The sequence below is a fragment of the Pseudophryne corroboree genome, chromosome 4, assembly GCF_028390025.1.
Source record: "Pseudophryne corroboree isolate aPseCor3 chromosome 4, aPseCor3.hap2, whole genome shotgun sequence".
Classification (NCBI taxonomy): Eukaryota; Metazoa; Chordata; class Amphibia; order Anura; family Myobatrachidae; genus Pseudophryne; species Pseudophryne corroboree.
Window position 1 is genome coordinate 700829967 of NC_086447.1, and position 22770 is coordinate 700852736.

Genomic DNA, 22770 nt, shown 5'->3' on the forward strand with positions numbered 1-22770 from the left:
CATCACCTTCGCTATCGACAGTGTATGGTAGTACCGGCCAACGTGGGTTGAAGCGCTCGGAGAACTTTCCCTGTCGCCTGATATTGAGTATTTTGGTATTTGTGGGAATAGCCGAGAAGGCAAGACCCACAAATTATGGGAGCCAGTTGCTCAACTAAGGGACGTATGGTAGCCAGGGTTCAGGCAGAAGAATTGCGGCCGAAAGGGTCAGCAAGGTTTATCATGTGTGAAAAATATGGTTCACACACGGAAGTTTTATGCAATGAGTGGGTACGTATGACTGACAAAGATAGGGTATCATTCCCTAAGGTGGGCAGCTTTGAACCAGAGGTATTGCAGAACTTAAGGATAAGGATATGTCTGATAAAATCCAGAAAACAAAGGATTAGACATACAGATTGTTTAAATTTATGGCAGCAAGAGGGGGATATGCAAAGGGAATTAGCTTGCGCAGCAGGTTCCAAACCTAGCGGGAAAACAATGGCGACCACACCACCACCACCATATATTGTTGGGGAGAAAGTGGCTACAAGCAATGGTGCATTGGTACAGGATAGGAATGTGATTGATAAATGTACTAACGCTAACACTTACCAGCTGTATCCCATTTAAAATTTTCCCCAGGATTGTGAGCAGGAAGATGATCCCAGCACGATATCGGCACTATCTCTTGCAGCCACCATACAAGATACTCAGGTGGGCATGGCCCAACCATCAAGAGTTGTAGCAAGGCCCCCTAGCGGAGGGATAAGCGAGGTCGTGTCCATAGGTAAGTACGGTACCATACATTATGCAGAAACTATAGCTCCCCACATTATAGAATCAAACCAGAAGGATGTAATTGAATTAAATCCTGTCAGGGTAATTGCAGTTCCCAACGGGAAAACTGACAATCAAGGAGTAACTCCCATCAGCAACATTGCCATGCATTGTCCCTGGTCCCGGGCAGTTAAGGTCAATTATGTCTGAATTTCCCGATCCCAGAAAAGATCTAGTCGGCTGCCAGAGATTCATTAAAGAGTTAGGTAACGCCAGTGCCGTAACTAGGCATTTTAGCGCTGTGTGCAAGAAACGACAGTGGCGCCCCCCCACACACACACATGTAAGATAGGGGCAGTGTGCGCCGTAGGCGCGCAAAAAAATTATTGGGGCGTGGCTTCATGGGGAAGGGGCGTGGCCACAAAATAATAGCAATTCATACTACGGTGCACAGTAGTCTACATTATTCAAATTACGCTGCACAGTAGCGCCACTACACCAGGTAGAGCCCCTTTTATACATTACAGCAGACAGCGTCCCCCTTTTTACACATTGCGGCAGACAGTCCCCCTTTTTACACATTGCGGCAGCCAGTCCCCCTTTTTACACATTGCGGCAGCCAGGCCCCCTCTTTACACATTGCGGCTGCCAGTACCCCTTTTTACACATTGCGGCAGCCAGTCCCCCTTTTTACACATTGCGGCAGCCAGTACCCCTTTTTACACATTGCGGCAGACGGTGTCCCCCTGAGAGAGAGAGAGAAAGAGAGAGAGAGAAAGAGAGATATACTTACCATCTCCCTGCTGGCAGTCAGGCTCCTCGTGCAGCTCCCTCGATGCAGGCAGTGAGGTGAGAAGGAGGGAGGGGGAGCAGGGAGCTGCAGCAGCGCTATGTCATTGGTAGTAAGCGCCACTGCAGCATCCCCCTCTCCTTCCGTATTGGCTGCCCGGCGCTGCTGTGGATGCTGGGATGGAGGAACCGCATCCCATAATCCACAGCAGCGCCGGGCAGCCATTACAGAAGGAGAGGGGGATGCTGCAGCGGCGCTTACTACCAATGACATAGCGCTGCTGCGGCTCCCTGCTCCCCCTCCCTCCTCCTCCTTCTCCGCTGCCCGGCGCTGGTCTCTTCTCCCTCCACAGCGCGGCGCACGGCGCACACAGCAGAGGCGGCATATAATGAGTCAATTTGACTCATTACATGCCGCTGGCCGTGCGCCCTCAGGGCAACTGCGCTGTGTGCCAAGCCCACTTGGCACACACGTAGTTACGGCCCTGGGTAACGCCCATGAGCCTACAAATAAAGATTGGTGAACAGTGCTACGAGTTTGTTTACCCTCAAATATTGACACCACGAAATTCATAGCAGACAGTAAGTTAGATGCAGAAGTACCTCTCACTGATGAATACAATCAGGAGAACGTAACGCAAATCAATCTGCAACTAGGAGTGTATTTCCCTACTGTTGTCAAATGGAATAAAATTTTCTCCATAAGACAAAAGGAAGGTGAAACGGCATCCGAATATTTCCATCGAGCACTGCAGGAAATAGCTAGATACACTGGGATCGAGGACATTAAAGATAATGTACATCACAGGGAGGTAGCTGTTGCTGTATTAATGGACGGGTTAAAGGAGGCACTGAGAACAAGAGTACAAACCTCTCTACCTAACTGGAGAGGTATCTCGGTGGCTGCATTGAAAGAGTCCACTGTCGAGCACGATAGGAACATCAGTAAGCACAGGGAGTTACAGGGGGATAAGCTGATGACGGTAAGTATACAGGCTCTTACAGTAAAACCACATCAGCCAAAATGCCAGACCCCTTCTGTTTGGAAAAGACCTAGAAAATGTTACGTTTGTAACAAGAAAGGACATTTTGCCCAGGATTGTAGGAGCAGTGGGACACATAACGTATACCGACCCCCTAGACCAGTATACGAACCACACTACAATTCGCATAATTGGGATCAGGGACCACCTAGGAGAAATTACGAGCCACATGCAGGGGAAACAAGGAGGTACCCACCAAGGAGAGATTGGCAGACCTCCGAAAATTCTCAGCTACTCCCCTCACATATTGTAGCTGCCAATGCACTGCGGGAGGGTTCCAATATACAATAGGGGTTGGGCCACACCTGTTGTCTGCAGCCAGTGAAATTGATTGCTAGCCTTGGTAGCGAACCTAAGGTCACGGTTGATGTAGCTGGTGTACCATTACCATTTCTTGTAGATACAGGGACGGACAGGTCAGTGTTGAATTCCACATCAGGTATAAAGACCACGGGAAAAATGATTTCGGCAATGGGAGTAACAAGAACGGTGCAACAATACCCTTTGAGTAGACCTGCAGAGATTACGATAGGGCCCTTGCAAACCAAACATTCTTTTCTGTTTGCTGCATCGGCTCCGACTAATCTACTCGGCAGAGACTTATTGTGTAAAATGCGGTGTGTCATATATTGTACTCCTGAAGGTGTCTTTTTGGATATACCTGAGAACCACGCTCAAGAAGTGCAAGATATATTAGACACCCCTCAAAGGCTAATGTCGCATTCTACTGTTATAGACAAGTGTCCATCAAAGGTAGAGGAAATGATCTCACAAATACCGGGTTCCCTTTGGACCAAAGATGGACAAGACACTGGATTGATGGCGAATGTAGCTCCAGTAGTAGTACAAGTAAAAGATGGTAGGATAGCTCCAAAAATCCCTCAGTTTCCTCTGAAGCCAGAGGTAGAATTAGGAGTGTACCCCGTCATAGAACGGCTGCTACAGCAGGGCATCCTAGTCAGGACATCCAGCACCGCCAATAGTCCCATCTTCCCTGTGAAAAAGAGTGGGGGGAGGGGTTACAGGCTAGTGCAGGATCTAAGGGGGATAAACAAGATAGTTGAGAGCCAATTCCCCATAGTGCCCAATCCAGCTGTCATCCTCATGCAAATTCCCTCTACTGCAAAATTATTCACTGTCATTGACCTCTGTTCTGCTTTCTTTTCTGTCCCTCTCCACCCTGACAGTCAGTACCTTTTTTCCTTTACATACAGGGGAGTACAGTACACCTGGACTCGTCTTCCCCAAGGTTTCATTGACAGCCCAAGTATTTTCTCCCAGGCTTTGCATGACTGTTTACAATCCTTTCAACCTGACAGTGGATCAGTACTAATGCAGTATGTTGATGACTTATTGTTGTGTTCTGACTCACTCGAATCGTCTTTGAAAGACACGAAACAGCTTCTGTTTCATCTTTCCCAAACGGGACACAAGGTTTCAAAGGATAAGTTGCAGTTGTGCCGGACCAGGGTCAAATATTTGGGACATTGCTTGACTCAAGGACTTAGACACCTCACTGCTGATAGAATACAGGCGATTCGCGACATGACTCTGCCACAAACGCAGCAACAGATCCGCACTTTCCTTGGAATGTGTGGGTACTGTCGAAACTGGATTCCAGGGTTCTCTATACTGGCTTTACCTTTGCAATAAATGGTCTATTCGAACAAACCAGAACGGATCTCGCACACAGATGAGTCCGAACTGGCATTTGAGAGACTCAAACAGTGCCTATCACAGGCACCTGCATTAGGTATGCCAGATTATGAGAAGCCCTTTGAATTGTACGGTACAGAAAGTGTGGGGTGCGTGGCAGGGGTTTTAACTCAGAGACATGGTGATGCCAGCAGACCGGTAGCTTACTACAGTGCACAGTTGGACACTGTAGCGCGGTCTCTCCCCACTTGCTTGCGAAGTGTTGCAGCGATAGCTTTGCTGGTAAGTAAAAGCGAGGACGTAGTGTTAGGACATGACCTGACCATTCATACACCTCATGCAGTATCAGCCTTACTAAACTCAGTCCAAACCAGACATGTCTCATCTGCTCGGTTTACAAAGTGTGAATTATCACTGATGGCCCCGATAAACATCACCATTAAGAGATGCAGCTCACTAAATCCTGCAAATTACTTGCCAAGTGTGCCTGGACAGGCACAAAGGGTGGAGGATGAGAATGTTGGTGAAGGAGGATTTAGTGCAGACACTGATAAGCATGATTGTATGGAATACCTGAATCAGACTTTCACAGCGAGACCTGACATCAGTGACAACCCACTGGAAGGAGTAGACTTTACCTTTGATAAAGATGGAAGCCATATTTGTTCATAAGACTCTATTTTGTTTGACATCTGACAAGCTGTTTCAAATTGTTTTCAGCTTAGAGCTGACACAGGAAAAAGTACAGACACTGCACTTTGTTTGAACCCATATTGTGAAGTTATGACCTATATCTAAGATATACTTTCCTTGCAGAAATATAATGTCAGCAGCTAGACGTGGAGGCTTCAAAAGGTATTTGTCAGTTTGTGGTATAGCAGGTATGGAAACATAACCAGACATATGTAGGTTACGAGCTTAGCAAAAGTCCCCAGTTGCCCCACATAAAACCACATAGACTTTACTAAGAAGATAGGAGTTTATTAACCAATAGGATAAGAAAAGTATGTTAACCAATAGAATTAAAGAGATCATTAACCAATAGGATTATGCTTTGTGTAAGGAAACTACGACACTGTATGCAAATGTGTATCTCTTTATAATGTAATGCTTTCAGGAAATAAAGCAGCTCTACTCTGTTATTCCTCACTAAACACACGTGGCTAGTTATTACAAAGGTTACTTTGTTGACTGGTCACTGGCTGCAGCCGTGTATGAACCTGATGCTGACTGACTGAATGCGTGCTTGAACCTGGTTAAGCGAGGGGTGCCCTTTCCTGGGGTTACCTTTATCAATCTGGAGGTTCCCAAACCGAGATCCACATCACCTGTCGAACAGCGGACGACTGGGCGGACGGTTCCTGGACTGAGACTCAAAACCCATGCATGGTACGTAGAGATATTTCTCTGTAGACTCTCATTCCGTTAACTGTCCAATCTGTTCTGCTGCAAGACAGGGATCGGGATCACTCAGTAAGCAGGTTGATTTTCTCATTTTCCTTCTATTCTCTTGCTCCTATGTGCTTATATATGTTACAAAGGTGTATGAATAAATGAATGTGAGTGAATTTTTCCTGAGTATTTAGAGTGTGTATACATAATCAACTGACGGGTTGTTAAACTGGACGTTGTTGCAGCTGCCTTCACTGGTGGTAGTGGCTCCTGGGACCAGTGTACTTGGTCTGTATACCTCAAATAAACAGGCAATTGAAGTGGCGTAGTTAAAACGTCCAATGAGCCTGGTCAGGATATCCGGTGCAGTAGCGATCCTATACGCATACTTAAGTAACCCATGTGGCACTTGAGGGCTGGAACACTGTCTTGTCTGTCTTATAAAGAGAATTAGAACGTAGGTTAAGTCAGTGTTACTGCAGTATAAATGTGTAAGATAGTGTAGGAAGACTTTAGAAAGAACTCGGAGTTATGAAACAGACATGTCCCATTGGTAAGTGTGTAGTACTCTTAGTAAAGGCGCACCACGATCAGACATTTTATTTACATTATATTTGTAGTCCAGGAGAATCTCCCCTATTTTCTGAACCTTGGGAAGAAGGATTTGACATATTTGTACCAATTTGTTGCCATTTCATTCCTACAGTAAGAGACATTGGAAGGAAGTGGTCAGATATACTTTCTGAATTGAAAGATTCAGAGCAGTATATTGTACACAATATAAGAGTCTAAGTTGTAATCACAGTAGAATATCATTGCATCTGACTTGCATACCTTGTTAGTACCATAAAGCACTTCCTGTCGCTTTAAAAATTATAGCGTACAGAGTTAAGAAAAAAAGAGGAACAAAAGTCATTTAAAACTTTTTTTTCTCTCTTCTGTGATCTGTAAACACAGACTGGTGCGAGCAATGGATGCAAGTTAAATGTCCTGTCAGGATTGTGTCTGCATAGCTATCATACATAAGTTAGGGGAGGGACATCCATTTGTTTTAAAAGCAGTTGTGTACTCTGCAGAAGAAGGGGTTTGGGAAAATAGAAAAAACCCAGATGATGTGTTCATATTGATGGGATGCAATTTCATTCCAAAGGATAGTGACATAGGTAAAAATTGGTTACAAATCACCTCTGCTCCAGGCAATTTTCCTCACAGTTATATCTCAGAGGATCCATTAGACCCAGGTTACTGATATTTCCCGGATTCTGAATACTTACTGGCCAATAAGTATGGGAAATACAAATACTTATCCTTCGGATGAAGCACCTCGGAGTGCCATGGACATTATGAAGAATGTACATGGTGAGCAATGCTTGAAGGGTATGAGGCGGTTGTTTCAATGGGCAGGATTGTCTATTGATGGCACTCTGGACCCAGACAGGTTGAAACAGATCAGAGTAACCTATGGGAGATATGTGAAGGATAATAAACTGGAGCGTAGGCTTGAGTTGTGGATTGACATGGGTGAATTACTTCAGTATGAGAAAGAGAAGAGGTAGACCAAATTCAGGAATAAATGTCCCTAATAAATTTGGATGACTGGGATGATGCAGACACATCAAGACAGAAAACAATGAGACGGAGAGGTCCCAAGAAAACCAAAGGGTATCCTTACTGGGCATGTCCAAATTGTGGACATTGTAACCCACCAGATGACACCATATGTCCAGTTTGTCAGACACCCTGGTCTTACAAATGTAAACCCTGTGAAGGACCAAATGTTAGGAAATCCGGTTTAGGAAATCTATCAGTGAATGGTTGCCATTACTTAACAATAACAAACCTATAAAATATACTTGGAGATGCGGATGCCCTAAACTTATACATTGGCAAACTAAAGAGTGCACAGCATGTAATGTCAAAAGACCAGGAGTGCATCCTAAACAAACTGGATGTGTGGTCTCTAGTCTGGCATCTGCACCTCCAGCATATACTGTACCCGAGGGACCAGTCCCCTATGGATTGTATCCGGTATGTACACAAGATTCAATCACACCTGCTGTTGCAGCTGTGGATGGTAACGCAGCGCAGGCAGAGCGGCGCAGAACCACAACATGGTACAAGCCATGGACAAATACAGAACTGTTAACAATAGTCAAGGACATACCAGATATTAAACTTCAACCCATGGAGTTTCTTAGGCAGGTTAAAAGATTAAGAATGATTTATAATGCTACATGGCTAGATCTAGATGAAGTAACAAAAGCCTCTGCAGGAGATCTGATTGCAAGTCAAATAGAGCAAATGCAGCCTGACCCTCCAGGTGAAGCACTTGCCATACCTGGTGAAAACGAGCGCAAAGCTTGTGCTTCTGGCCAGACGTGGATAGAAAAATGTGAACTTTTCTGCAATCGCCTGGTAGAGAATGCACCAGCAGCACAAGAACACAGGCAAATTAAAACAGAATCAGTACAGCAGTACTATGATATCATGCATAGACGCCATACTGATCAAGGCTTTAATATGACAGCGCCTAGAGACATTAGAGTATTCAAGACTGCCTTCCTTAATGGTCTATCCACCGCCCTAAAGGAAGAATTGTACCGCAGCAGGCCAGAAGCAGGGATATTGGCTCCAGATGTGATGCTCACTATCTTGCGTGCCATTGAACATAATAATCAGGAAAAAGCTGACAAAAAGAAGTCAGCTTCACAGACTATTTATCTGGTACAACAAGCACCAGGTAAATTCCAACAAGATACCCAAAAACAGGGCTCTGATAACAGATTCAGATCCACTACTGAAACAGCAAGGAGACTGGGTCTGTGTTTTGCCTGCAATAAAAAGGGTCATCTTAAAAGGGACTGTCAGAAATGGAAAAATCAGCAGGCCAATTTGCAAAAACCATTTCAGAGCAGCCACAATTCCCTAGACAAGCACAAATCAGATTAGGAACACGGCCCTCGAGTGCCCACCTTTCCCTGCAGAGTATCTATGGCAAGACCCCAATGTAATTTACCTCTAACTCTTGATGGAGGTCCAACCATCAGGTGTTTGGTGGACACCGGGGCAGCCAGATCTGTAATAAGGAAAGACTTAGTGCCCAAAAATCTAATTTCAGTTGATCAAGTACCTGCTATAGGTTTACATGGTCAAACACAGTTACTACAACAATCCAAACCAGTTAAAGTTTCTGGCCCAGAGGGTAAATCAGTTGTCACACAGTTTCTCATATCTGAGGACTGCCCAGTAAACTTGATAGGAGCGGATCTTTTATCTGCCCTAGAAGCCTGTATAATATTTAAAGATGGAACTGTGTCGATTTCAACTCATGCTTGTGACAACCAAAGAATTGCTTTTGATACTTACATGTTTGTCTCATCTCAGGAGTGTAACTCCTCAAGTACTTCGCTTCCTGAATTGCTTCAAACATTACCACAGGACCTGTGGTCCAGCAGTAAAGTAGATGTGGGTTTACTCCCAGTAACACCAGTGGCTATCAAATTGAAGCCCAATGTACAACCAGTTAAAATGAAACAGTATCCCCTAAATAGTGAACAGGTGGAAGCGATAGGGAAACAAATTGTGGATTATGTTAAGACAGGGGTCCTTAAGACCTGCAGGTCCCCATGGAATACAGAACAACAGAGAAAACTACTTATACAGCGCCTCACCCAAATAGATAAATTAATATACCAAACAAATATAAAACGGGCTCCTGAGACACCGCGCTTGCCACAATTACTATGTGAGATGGATTAACAAACTGAGAAACAACAAAAAGTGGCTGCGCTGTGTATCAGCAGCTATGTAAAAGTAGAGAGCACAACGTGTAATATATTAAATATTTATTCTCATAATAGAATGTTTCTATTATAAGAATAAATATTTAATATATTACACGTTGTGCTCTCTACTTTTACATAGCTGCTGATACACAGAGCAGCCACTTTTTGTTGTTCCCCATGGAATACGCCTCTGTTTCCCATTAAAAAATGTTCCCAAATAGATGATAAGCCCTCTTACAGGCTTATACATGACCTACGGGAGGTCAACAAGAGGATGATCATAGATAGTCCTATTGTTCCCAACCCGCACACACTTCTCAACCAGATTCCAACTAGTGCTACAGTATTCACTGTCATCAATCTCGCCAACGCATTTTTCAGTGTGCCCATTACTGAGGATAGTCAGTTACTGCTAGCCTTTACCTTTAAGGGACAGCAGTACTGCTGGACAAAATTGCCTCAGGGAGGAGCAGTAAGTCCCAGTGGATTTAGCGAGGCTATGGCATTGGTCCTTCAGGAATGGGCACCAGAGAATGCGTCCACAGTACTGATACAATATGTAGATGACCTACGTTTGTGTGCAGATGACAGACAAAAATGTGAACAAGATACATATTCCTTGTTATTATTTTTACACAAAAAGAATTGCAAGGTATCCAAGGACAAGTTACAGTACGCACAAGACAAAATACAATTTTTGGGTCATTGTATTTCTGCTAATGCTAAACACATTACTACAGAGAAGAGAAATGTAATTTCATCAGTTAGACCTCCTCAGACACTTAAACAACTCAGATCCTTTTTAGGACTAATCACTTATTGCAGAGAGTGGATTGTAGGCGCATCACAGAAACTACAAGTGTTATATGATGCCCTAAAGGAACAAAATGCACAAGGTGCATTACTCATGACACAAGAACAGCTAGATGCTTTTTGTCAGTTAAAAACAGACATAATATCAGCACCAGCATTAGGACTTCCTGATTATGCAAGGCCTTTCAATTTGTTTTGTTGTGAAATTTCAGGCCATGCGCAAGGAATATTAACGCAGGTACATGGTGACAAACAGCGACTTCTAGCGTATTACTCAGTACAGTTAGACCCAGTCATACGGGCAGCACCAACATGTGTCAAGTCAGTAGCAGCAGCAGCGTTACTGTTAGACAAGGCTGCTGATATTGTTCTGGGTCATCCCTTAACTGTACAGGTGCCTCACTCAGTGACTGAAATTCTTAACCAAGCGCAGACTAAACATTTATCTGCTGCTAGACTAACCAAATATGAAGTAGCATTGCTTACACCATCCAATGTCACTATCAAACGTTGTACTTCTTTGAACCCAGCTACATTATTGCCGCTGGTTTCAAAAGAAGGGAATGGTGCGAGTGATGATGAAATGACAGGCACAGAAAACCAATCAAATTTTTCAATTTCTACACACGATCAAGAACATGATTGTATAGAGTTAATGACCCTTGAAACCGCAAGTACACCAGACATACCGGAACATCCTCTACTAAATGCAGATTTACATTTATTTGTGGATGGCTTCAGGTACTATGTGGATGGGGAACCGCATACAGGTTTTGCAGTTACCACAGAAACAGACATCTTAATACAGGAACCCTTGCCATCAGGTAGTTCAGCTCAGGAGGCAGAACTTAGGGCACTGATAGCAGCCTGTATTTATGCTGAAGGTCAAACAGTTAACGTTTATACAGACTCATGCAATACTGCTTTGGTATTGCAATACTGCTTTGGTATTGCCCATGACTATGCAGTTATCTGGAAGAGCAGAGATTTTATAGGTTCTTCAGGAAAACCAATAAAACATGCAGACTGTATTAGGGCATTATTTGCTGCCTTTCAATTGCCAAAGAAATTAGCAGTCATAAAGGTCAAAGCGCACACTAAAGAGGATACTGCAGAGGTCAGAGGAAATGCTCTAGCTGATCAGGCAGCAAAAGCTGCAGCAGTCCAGCCTCTGACAGACACTCAGGTGATGTTAACTGTCACACCAGAGTCATTAGACTTACAGTTATTGTGCAAATTACAAGCACATGCCTTAGGCAAGGAGAAAAAGGATTGGGAAAAATTAGGTGGGCGAATACACGGTGACAGATGGATGGTGGAAAACCGTCTCTGTTTACCACGCTCACTTTACCCAGTCTTAGCACAAATATTGCATGGAACAACGCACCAATCCAGAGATGCAATGGTGAGGATTTTAAACCAGCATTGGGTAGCACCAGGTTTCACACAAGCAGCACAGGCTTATGTTGCAGGATGTGTAACTTGTGCTTTACATTAAACAGGAAAGGTTGTGAAGGTACCAGCAATAAGTACCCCACAAACTTGCTACCCCTTTCAGAGGTTACAGATAGACTTTATCCAATTACCTAAATGTTCTGGGTATGAAAATGTACTCGTGTGCAAAGACCTATTCTCAAATTGGGTCGAAGCTTGGCCTTGCAGGGCAGCAAATGCTAAGACAGTTGCAAAGAAGTTAATGTAAGAAGTAATATGCAGGTTTGGAGTACCTGAAGTTATTGAAAGTGACAGAGGTACTCATTTTACAGGAGAGATATAGGGCAAAATTTTATCTGATGTAGGGGTTACCCAGGCATTCCACACGGATTATCATCCACAAAGCAGTGGTCACGTGGAAAGGACGAACTATACCCTACAATTGAAGCTACAGAAATTAGTGGCAGAAACAAGTAAAACATGGTTAGAATGCTTGCCCATAGCTCTTTTCTCAGTTAGAAATACTCCCAGTGGAAAGCATGGGTTAACGCCGTATGAAAACCTTTTTGGTACTGCAGCTAGGACAGGCTGTTATTTTCCTCAACAACTGCAACATGAGCATGGTGACTTAGCACAGTATGTAATACATATACAACAGCAACTAACCAAAATGCACAACAAAGTTTTTGGTTCTATTCCAGATCCTAACAAGTCACAGGAAACGCATGAACTGAAGCCAGGTGATTGGGTGGTCACTAAGAAACACGTAAAAAAGTCTCTAGAACCCAGATTTGAAAGTCCATTCCAAGTCCTGTTGACGACAGCCACGTTGGTCAAATTGTGTGGAAGGGATTCGTGGGTACATGCATCACATTGCAAAAAAGTGACAAATGAAGTATTATCCAATCACGATACACAATCAGAATGTACAGATATCATCTCATAAGCCCCAGACCAGACATGGGTCTGTGGGCATGTATAATGTGTTATTCCGTTCTTATTGTTGGCATGGTTATCCTTATATGGTCATTAATACTCGATCCATACTATTATGAGGAGTCACGTGACAGGGCCATAAATGGTAACCATACCAAGGGTAATGACACAAAGGGAAATATAAATGAATCATTAATCCTCCCTATTCTATCAGAAATGTCTACTGCTATGACTTCACCAAATACTCCAGTAAATGCATATAAACCTAGAAGATGCAAATCAGTAGGTACAATAAGGAACAACTGTAAGCAAAAGACTGCAGTAGAAGAGTGTATTTGTAGGTATTGTGGGTCTAATTCAGAGGCAACATGCAAAGAGTGGTGCAAGGGTGACCCCTCGCACACGGTACAAACACACCCTCTCGATACCTACCATACATTACTGGGTAAAGGTGCAAACCTTTCAGACTGTTGGATTTGCAGTCACGTCCCAAGAGGACAAGGAAATGTAGGATTTGTCCCAGTGCCCGTCACATATGACATGGTCAAAAATCGTGGTTGTGGAGAACACACTGCACCCCCTTATGATATGACCAAAGCTCCAGCTTTAATAGTAAAAAGTTATCATTTTACTAAAGAACAACAGGTAGTGTGTATAAATAAATCTGTAGGAGAAGAAACAGCCAAACGATGGCAGGATGGGTACCTGATGAAGGGACTGATCTTACTGGAATAAAAATTTTTGGGGCCACCACAAGCTGTACACATATATTAAATATAGATAATCCAAAAAACCTTTGGGCCACAATAGCAAAAATGGTAGGGTTAAATGTCTCTGAAACATTGGACCGATTCCATGACAGGAAACCAGGAGAGGAATATCCTTGTGAACTCTTGGACGAAGCAATAATATATGCATTGTGGGATGAGTCATACACTTTACCTAGTGGGATCTATTACATTTGTGGTAGACGGGCTTATAAATGGTTATCATACAATGCTTTTGGAATATGTTTTATAGGTACACTCATTCCTGATGTAGTTACATTAGATCATGAGGATATGAAAGAACAATTTACATCCAAGGTGACACCCCCAGGCCAGAAACTGACCAAACGTGAAGTCAAGACAATAAGCAGGAAATATAAGCATCTCTTTACCTTAAGTACAGGCTACAAACTGGGATTGGGTTTTGGAAACATAATTACATTTGGTATGTGGGGATCCACTGCAAATCAGAAAATGATCCAGGCCTTGGGGGATATAATTGACAATATCACTGAAATATATGATAGTACCTTTAGGTATATTGGACATGAGCTCCAAGCTGTCCGAACAGAGCTTATTCAGCACTGCATGATTTTGGATTACCTTACAGCAGCTTCTGCAGGCTATTGTGTCACATTACAAACTGTATATGGAGTTAAGTGTTGTACTTATATAACTAATGATACTAACCCAGAAGATATTATAGATGAAAAGACAAATGAAGTAAGTTGAAAAATCATTTCACTTTTGACCATAACTACACCAGTGTAATTCCAGACTCATACTTTTCTTGGCTTTCATGGTTAAATCCAAACAATTGGTTCCAGGGCATAGGAGGATGGATAGCAGGAATATTGCCCATTATTGCCAAGATGCTTGCTTTGCTATTAGTAAAATATATTGTTGTAAAGATTATTGTGTGCATAATACAAAAGATACTTACACAAAGATCTTTTTCTGTCCGAGGTGTTTCTGAAACTGGAAAATCACAACCAATTTATCTGGAACTTCTGGGAGACACCACCATATACAACTCCACTGCATTCTACTGTGATACCTGCCACACCAGATACACAGAAGCTTCCAGCTGTCCCAATTGCTATGACATGATCTAAAGGAACATTGCTATCACAATATGAAGTTATAAACATTTTCAAGGACTATGAACATTATAATGATTTCATCTCGAGAAAACGCTTCTCCTTTGTGAACTTTCTCTTGTGGTTAGGAATAAGAGGATAGGGAACATTGGTTCTGCCCGAGCATAGGGGTATTGAATGGACTAGCCCACATCTGGAGTGCCCTTATGGTACACCAGTCCTGAAAGTAGGTGCCCCTATAGAATCAATGACCAGGTAAAGGAAGGGTAGCGTAAAAGTAAAAATTAGAAACAAAGAGGGGAAGTTGATAAAGATGGAAACCATATTTGTTCATAAGACTCCATTTTGTTTGACATCTGACAAGCTGTTTCAAATTGTTTTCAGCTTAGAGCTGACACAGGAAAAAGTACAGACACTGCACTTTGTTTGAACCCATATTGTGAAGTTATGACCTATATCTAAGATATACTTTCCTTGCAGAAATATAATGTCAGCAGCTAGACGTGGAGGCTTCAAAAGGTATTTGTCAGTTTGCGGTATAGCAGGTATGGAAACATAACCAGACATATGTAGGTTACGAGCTTAGCAAAAGTCCCCAGTTGCCCCACATAAAACCACATAGACTTTACTAAGAAGATAGGAGTTTATTAACCAATAGGATAAGAAAAGTATGTTAACCAATAGAATTAAAGAGATCATTAACCAATAGGATTATGCTTTGTGTAAGGAAACTACGACACTGTATGCAAATGTGTATCTCTTTATAATGTAATGCTTTCAGGAAATAAAGCAGCTCTACTCTGTTATTCCTCACTAAACACACGTGGCTAGTTATTACAAAGGTTACTTTGTTGACTGGTCACTGGCTGCAGCCGTGTATGAACCTGATGCTGACTGACTGAATGCGTGCTTGAACTTGGTTAAGCGAGGGGTGGCCTTTCCTGGGGTTACCTTTATCACCTTCTACACTGACGGTAGTTGCCACAGATGGACAGAATCGGGAGACTTGTGCACTGGATATGCAGTTGTAGATGACGAAGGTATCATAGAAGCTGAACCCCTGGTCCCACCGCACTCAGCACAAGTTGCTGAGTTGGTCACCCTAACCAGAACGTGTGAATTGGCCAAGGGTAAGTCAGCTAATATATACACAGATTCTAGGTACGCCTTTGGAGTAGTGCATGATTTTGGGGCCCTATGGCGCCTCAGAAATTTCATGACGGCAGCTGGCACACCTGTTGCGCATGCTTCCCACATCAAAAGGCTTTTGACAGCAATACAGGAACCAGACAGAGTGGCTGTTATCAAGTGCAAAGCACACACTTACAACCAAGACCCAATTTCACTTGGTAACAGCCGGGCAGATGAAGCTGCTAAATCAGCAGCAAGCACCCCCATACAAACGAACATCACATCACTGATGACATTTAACATGATCAACACACAACAATTAATCGAAATGCAAAATTTGTGTTCCCTACAGGAAAAGGCAGTCTGGAGGGCAAAGGGGTATGGCCAGGAGTCCTCAGGACTGTGGACAGGTGGACACGGTAAGCCAGTGGCCCCCAGAGCATATCTTCCAAGCCTAGCTGAGGCAGCACACCGTCTGACTCATCTGGGCAAAGAGGGTATGTACAAGCTGGTAAGAGCCTACTGGTGTGCACCAGGATTCTCTTCTCATGCAGGTAAGAGAGCAATGACATGTTTTACTTGCTTGAGGAAGAATATTGGAAAGACAATACCAACAGAGCCATCCCATATCCCTCCTACAGATGGACCTTTTCAGGTAATACAAATCAACTTCATACAGTTACCACCCTGTAGGAATTTGAAATATGTGTTAGTTTGTATTGATGTATTTTCCAACTGGGTAGAAGCGTTCCCTGCTGCCACAAATACTGCTACGTTCACAGCAAAGAAAATTGTGCAGGAATTTGTGTGTAGATATGGTATCCCTAGAATAATTGAAAGTGACAGGGGTACCCATTTTACAGGTGAAGTCTTTCAGGTCATGTGCAAACTGATGAGAATTAATAGCAAGCTGCATACTCCGTACCATCCACAGGCGAGTGCAAAGGTAGAGAGAGTGAACAGCACTATTAAGAATAAGCTGAGCAAATTAATGGCTGAAACTGGATTGTTGTGGCCAGAAGCTTTGCCACTAGTGTTGTACAGCATCAGAACCACTCCCAGGTCTCCACTTAGCTTATCACCCTTTGAAATTCTTTTTGGTCGACAACCTCATGTAATAATAGACCCCCAGGATGATTTGAAATGTAATAATGAAGTGACTGTGAAATATTTGGATGGGATGAGCCAGCAGCTGAGAAATCAACAAAGAAATTTAAAGCTGGTGATTCTTGAACTACCCAACAGTAATTGTCATGACATTGAGCCTGGGGATTATGTGATGATTCGAAATTTCTTATGCTCAGGTTGCCTCATAGACAGGTGGGAAGGACCATACAAAGTCTTGTTAACCAGCACGACAGCATTGAAGGTCGCAGAAAGAGAGACTTGGGTCCACTCGTCCCACTGCAAGAAGGTCGCTGACCCGGAGAGAACTCATGACAAAGAGTAGAGTGTAGAGAACCTCGTATCACTGGAGTGTTTGTTCCGGGAAAGTTGAGAGGCAGGACTGTTGAAGGGCATCTGAGCACAGAGAGCAACTAGATCTAGAACGGTTGTCGCACCATTTTCTTTTTTCACCTCCCCCTGCATTTTCCTTTCTTTTCTCCTTCTTATTTTCCTCCTTTCCCCTAACGAAATGGATCGATCACAAGAGACTGCGTTTCGGGTTCTGTTAGTAATTCTGGTTTTGATCAGGACAGTGTGTTTTGGTGAGGGTCCCAGAGAGGTCGAGCAGGGATCTGGAATGGGTTCTGATGGCGAGTATGAATTTGTAGGATCTCAGGAGCAGCACATCACTCTAGTAAAGGCTGGCATCAGTAAGCGCTCTGGTAGTCATGGAGCTCGGAGGCACTGTGAAGGGAAATTGTCTGCTGAACTTGTACGCCTAATAGCCAACAGTGGGAGGCATTTTCGGTATAGGTATACTCGTGGAAGCAAGACCATGTGGGTTGGAAAAGTATCGTCGGGGTATTGTGCTCATATCATCCAGCCCGATACTTGTACTGAGCAGATGGGAGAACTAGGGATTGGTTTCTTTACTTGGAAAGTTTGCAATATGGTGATGTTATATTTTGTCCCCTAGGTTCTCCCAGATGATGCCTATTTCATATGTGAGAGGAAGGCGTACAAGTGGCTTGCCCCAAGCTCAGAGGGATTGTGTTATATTGGGAGAGTACTACCGGAGGTCATGAAAATAACCCATGATAAAATGAAAGACGTTCACCGTAGTGCTCAGGCTCCTTATACTCATACTCACTATGAACACATCATCAAGAGACACCTCATAGATAGGGCAGAGCACGCAGCCTCTGATTTGATCCACGAATCCACCGGGATTCAGTTCCTTCTCGCATTAGACATTACCCGTACTGCCAGAGGAACTATAAATTATAGGTATATCCATGCGCTAGCGAACTTGATAGATAATATCACTGAGATGTATGACGACACCTTCAGGTATACGGGAAGGGAGTTACAAGCTTACAAGAAGGAATTGATTCTCAGGTTTAGGAGAGTGGGCTCAAAATGTCATTACGAGTGTGGGGAAGTTTCTCCTTTATATCCTGGGAGTCGTCATAATTATTGGTTTGATATTTAGGTGTGTTCAAATTCTAATGCGGCGCAAGCACGGCACAAATTTGATGAGTCTAAGGAGCGAGGGCGCTGTTATAGCAGCAAATTTAATTTACAACCCATCCATAGAGACAGTGTTATGACAAGGATTGCAAATGAATTTCATGGCCTGTTTCTTTCACCGTTTTTCTTTGTCTCCCCCTCTGCCCAGATACATCCATCCGGAAAAGACATCAGCCCTACCAAAAATGTTTATGTGAATGTATTTTTATATATGTGTCTTATCTTCATCTCTGCAACCTCCAGCTAATGGCACACATAGTCGACAGGTGATATCCACATATACTAGCACCATAGCCAGATTAAGGGGGGGTAGCAGGGCATACAGTACCCAAGGCCCCCCCCCCCCAGACAGAGCACACCAAATTCGCTAGCTTTCCCTCTCATGCAGTAGCAGAACCAGACATCCAGAATGCGAGGAGGGCAGAATGCATTGCAGCAGAGTATCAGGTTTTATGAGCTACCGATTGGGCTTTCTGACCAGAGGAGAGATAGGAGGGTGCAGAGAGCTGTAAGTGACACAGGGATCCCAGCTTCTCCTCCTCCCTGCCTGGGTGTCTAGGTCCTATGTAACCTGGCATTATTCAACTATTAGTTTAAATCTAATATACCCCATTGGATTAAATTTAATATACACAATCCATACATCCTAACATGACTCAGTCCTGGAGGGATAACATGCTATATTAAGTTATGATTGCAATCACCTGTGTTGAAACACCTTTCATATCTATGAAATAGTTCAACACAGGTCACACCAATCATATATTAAGAAGGAAGTCCAGGTAAACAGCATTTTATCCCTCCTGGATTAGGTCATGATGGGAGGAATGCACAATCTAAAATACACTCCCCCGCCTTCCACCAGGGCCCCCTTGTCTTAAGTGCCCCAGGCACCCCCAAGGCTTAATCCGGCCCTGACTAGCACTCACATATGTTTCCCCCTCCATGTATCATCAACTAACTGTGCACCCCATTTGTTGGAACAAGAAGCCGAAAAGAGCTTGGTAGTGTTTGTTGGCCCATTTACAGACCCTTAATACGGGATGAGAAGGGTTTAATGTATACTTCACAATACCTCGAAGCTTATTTAGAACATATACAGCACGATGATACATGCCCCTCAGACATGGATTCATACACACATGCTTTTACTATCCCACTAGGTCATATATTTCCCACCTACAACTATCCCCCGACCATCCAAGCTTCTGTAGATATTGTATAGATATTTTTCTGTTTATTGATTAGATAGTGGCAGTTATTGGTGACTGCCAAAGGGTGGACTGTCAAAGTCGAAAAATGTTGCAGTACACACATCACGTACAAACTACACACAGATGGCCTCCGTGCGTGTACTTGTTCTGCCGTGCGTGCGCATATTCGCAATTTGCGTATGGTTGCTCCCGCGGTCCTGTGCATTAGCGCGTGGTATGAGTATTTACAGTAGAGTTTGTGAACGCGTGGAAAAGCCATCAAAACACAGTACATATTTAATCCAAATAGTGCACAATGTACACATAGTCTCCCTGCACCACACCAGCAAGTTACAACAGTTTAAATGGTATCAGAACAAAGGGATTCACCTTTACAGGATAGGAGGGGACAGAACAAGGTTATAAGGTGGTGTTTGGTATCCAGCTGTAGGGTATTTTTAGGGTAATATTCCGGTGTTGGTTTGCAGAAGATCGCATGTTCCTGCGAATAGTTATGTGCAGGGGCAGAATATAGATATAAACTGTATTTACTGTACATTAGGTATGCGGCGGGAATCCAGAGGAGACCACCCACAAGTGCATCTGGAACAGACATCGCCCACCTATTCAAACCAACCTATGACCTCTCCTGTACTGTAAATGACCATCCCTGTGTCCAATGGACAAAGAGATTACAGTATCCATTGTGTTAAGTTTTGGAAGATTGTATAAAAGGAGCCAGCTGCAGGCCTGGTCACACAAGACTCTAAAAGTTATCTATCTAGATGACTGAGGACCAGACTGGGTAGCGCGGCGAAAACCAAACACGTATGTACCATTGACTGTAGCCATTATTCTTTTGTATTGTATTGCTTTGTTATTATAACTCCCTTTCAGTAATAATATGTTGTGGTGTCGGAACCCGGCATTTTAAATACAAACTGGTGTCGTGTTTTCCTTTCCCTGCTAAGGTTATAAGTGTATTACTATCGCATGCATAGCTGTTAAGGGTTCACGGTGTATCTTTGGGTGTGTACGCACTGAGTGTACTTTGTACAGCCAGTGCGGCGTTTGTACGCAAAGTACGTACACGGTACGGGGTTCTGTACGCTAATAGTGTAATAAGTACGTAGGTTGAGGATTAAGTATAGTGGCCACAGCGGCTCCATTTAAAGTGTATGAAATGTTTTTTTAAAGTGTTGCTTTTAATCCTGCATGTAAATCAGCATTTACAAACTGCACCTGGACCAGACATCGTCCACCTATTCAAACTGACCTATGACCTCTCCTGTACTGTAAATGACCATCCCTGTGTCCAATGGATAAAGAGATTACAGTTCCCATTGTGTTAGGTTTTGGACAAATGTATAAATAGCCAGCTGCAGGCCAGGTCACTCTCTCAATCTCTGAAGATCATCTACCTTGATGATTGAGGACCGGACCGGGAAGCGCAGGCGAACAAACGTATGTACCATTGACTGTAGCCTTTTTCTCTAATTGTATTGTATTATCATTGTAACCCCCTGCTAGTAAAGATAACCATTGTGGGTTGGACCTCAACATAGTTTTTGAAATACAATTGGTGTCGTGTCCCATTTCCTTGCTAAGGTTTAAAGTGTATTTACAGCCACTCAGGCTGCTGCATTGTGCTAACAGCGTGTAGGCCTGTGTACGCAAACTGTATAGTCACTACGCCCTTTCGGCGTATGTACGCAGAGTGCGTACACGGTACGATCTTGTGTATGTAAGGTTTGTGAACAATATAAGGGTGAAAGGTTAAATACAGTGGCCGCAGCGGCTCAATATTAAAGTGTATTAAGTGTGTTTAAAGTATAGCTTTTTAGTCCTGTAAGTAAATCAACGTTTACACACCATATATAAACCATGTCAACAACATAAATGTTGACATTTTTATGTAGACATTATGACTGTCAACATTGTCACTGTCGACAATACCTTATGACTACAAACTATTTTGACTATTACCAGATTCTGATCCATGTTGCTTTGTGCACTTGCTGCAGATTTATTGGCTACACATTCATGATATAAATCCTCTATTCCATTATTAGAGTAAGATCTGGTTGTCAGGAATCTGCATTCTCCATCGCATAACTTACTGTGGAACTACAGGTTCCAGCAGTTCAGTTCCAGTTCCAGTTTTCAGTCTACTGCAGCCTGGAGTACACAGTGCTTTAGCTAACTCAGTGGCGCACCCAGGGGGAGTTTCCGACCACCCAGAAACCCCTCTCCACCAAAAAAAATATATATATATATTTCTTTTTAAGCTGCATGAGTATTATTAATAGCTGTCTAGCATCCTCTGCAGCCTGTTTTCTTCCTGGTGGCACTTGTAAGTGCTTAAAAAAGTTTACTTTATTTTAATTATAGTACATATATATCCATGTGCAATTTGTGCATACATATATACACATGTATATACATACATATAAACACACACACATATGATATAAATACATGCGTATATATACATGTACTGTATGTGTGTATATATATATATATATATATATATATATATATATATTAAAAATGTAGTTAAATACTTGCACACTCCAATATTCCAACAGTTCTGGTGCTCCTTTAAGTCTGCTCCATTAGGATCCAGATAAATAGAGAAAATCTTTGAGAAAAGAGCACTCAATCAATCATATAATTAAACTTAGCTAAGTCATCTAATTCTGTTTTTTGGGATGCATTACTATGGAAATATCATGTAGGCATTGACGATGCCACACTTTCTGGAACTGTTTTTTTGATTTTTAATGCCTGAGCCACCGTGATTTATTGTTCATTCACCGCTATGCCCTAAATGTGGGTGATAATAAAAGTTTAATTATATGATTGATTGAGTGCCCTTTTCTCAAAGATTTTTTCTATATATATATATATATATATATATATATATATATGTATGCATGTTTAATATGCTATGTGTATATGTGTGTGTGTATATATATATATATATATATATATATACACACATATAGGTGTAGATATGTATATATATATATATTTCTAAGAATAAAACATAATGGAAAAAGCGCTCATAGCGCAGACTGTTTATTCAATTTAAAAACAGTAACAGGTCCACGGACAAATTGTATAGGACTCGTACCATATAGCACACGCTGTGGGCTGGTTACCACACGGTTCAAAGAAAATCCACTGGCACAAACTGCATACCCGCTGGCTGCCACCCGGGACCACACACCGAGACGCCGGCTATGGTATAGCCGTGACTCGTCGGGAAACCTCTCTGGATCAGACAGTGGGAGCAGCTGCACAGGTGGACACAGTGCGTCAGACAGGCCACG

General features: G+C 42.8%; 1 long non-coding RNA gene across 1 annotated transcript; it reads left to right on the top strand.

Moving 5' to 3' along the window:
- Positions 1 to 442: 442 nt before the first annotated feature.
- Positions 443 to 15292, top strand: LOC134911706 (uncharacterized). The gene is made up of 3 exons (XR_010176782.1): positions 443 to 769; positions 5064 to 5102; positions 14341 to 15292. It is a non-coding gene; the product is annotated as an uncharacterized LOC134911706 (long non-coding RNA).
- Positions 15293 to 22770: the final 7478 nt, after the last annotated feature.